The sequence below is a fragment of the Sphaeroforma arctica genome (assembly GCF_001186125.1).
Source record: "Sphaeroforma arctica JP610 unplaced genomic scaffold supercont1.69, whole genome shotgun sequence".
NCBI classification, from domain to species: Eukaryota; class Ichthyosporea; order Ichthyophonida; genus Sphaeroforma; species Sphaeroforma arctica.
Genome location: NW_014040489.1, coordinates 97,492 through 98,438, shown reverse-complemented (window position 1 = coordinate 98,438; position 947 = coordinate 97,492).

Below are 947 nucleotides of genomic sequence, written 5' to 3'. Positions count from 1 at the left end.
ATGTGTGTGTGTGTGTGTGTGTGTGTGTGCGTATACGTTTGTGTGTGTAGGGATATCTATTTACATGTTGGTTTTGTATCTGAGTATATATTCAAGTTTGTAATATATATACATGAATGTATATATATAATATATATATATATATTTATATAAATATATATATATATATATATTATATATATATACATATATATATATATATATATATTATATAATATATATATGTGTGTGTGTGCGTTTGTGTGTGTGTATGTGTGCATACGTATGTATATAAATATATATATATATATATATGTTAATATTGTATATATATATACATGTATATAAGTAATTATATTTATATGTGTGTGTGTGTGTGTGCGTGTGTGTGTGTATATATATATATATAGATATATGTATATATATATATGTGTGTGTGTGTGTGTGTTTGTGTGTGGGTGGGTGGGTGGGTGGGTGGGCGTATGCGTATGTGTGTGTGGGTGTGTGTATGTGTCTTTTTCTGTGTCTGTGTATTTGTGTATATTTATTTATTTTATAGTGTGTCTGTGTGTGTGCCTGTGTTCGTCTATAAATGTGCCTGTGTGTCTGTGTGTTCAAGATACCCCGTTACTATCAAGTAATTGTACTGGATATCTATTTGCAATATTGAGACACCATCTCCGCACAATCCACTCATAGGCGTTCGTCATGCAGTTGAAGAGGCCCTGAAAACCAATGGCAAAAGCCAAGACCCCAATGTGCGAAGTGCTCTCGGTGACCTGTTAACTAAGCTGGAAACGGTGAGTTATGTGGTACAATATGCTTTCTTCAACTTCATATCATTAGTCACTACAAAAGCACTATACTTTTAAGATGGAAACGGTGGGCGCTGTGGCGCAATATGCTCTCTCCAACTTCATATCATTAGTCACGACAAAAGTAAAGTAGTATACTTTTAGGCTGGAAAC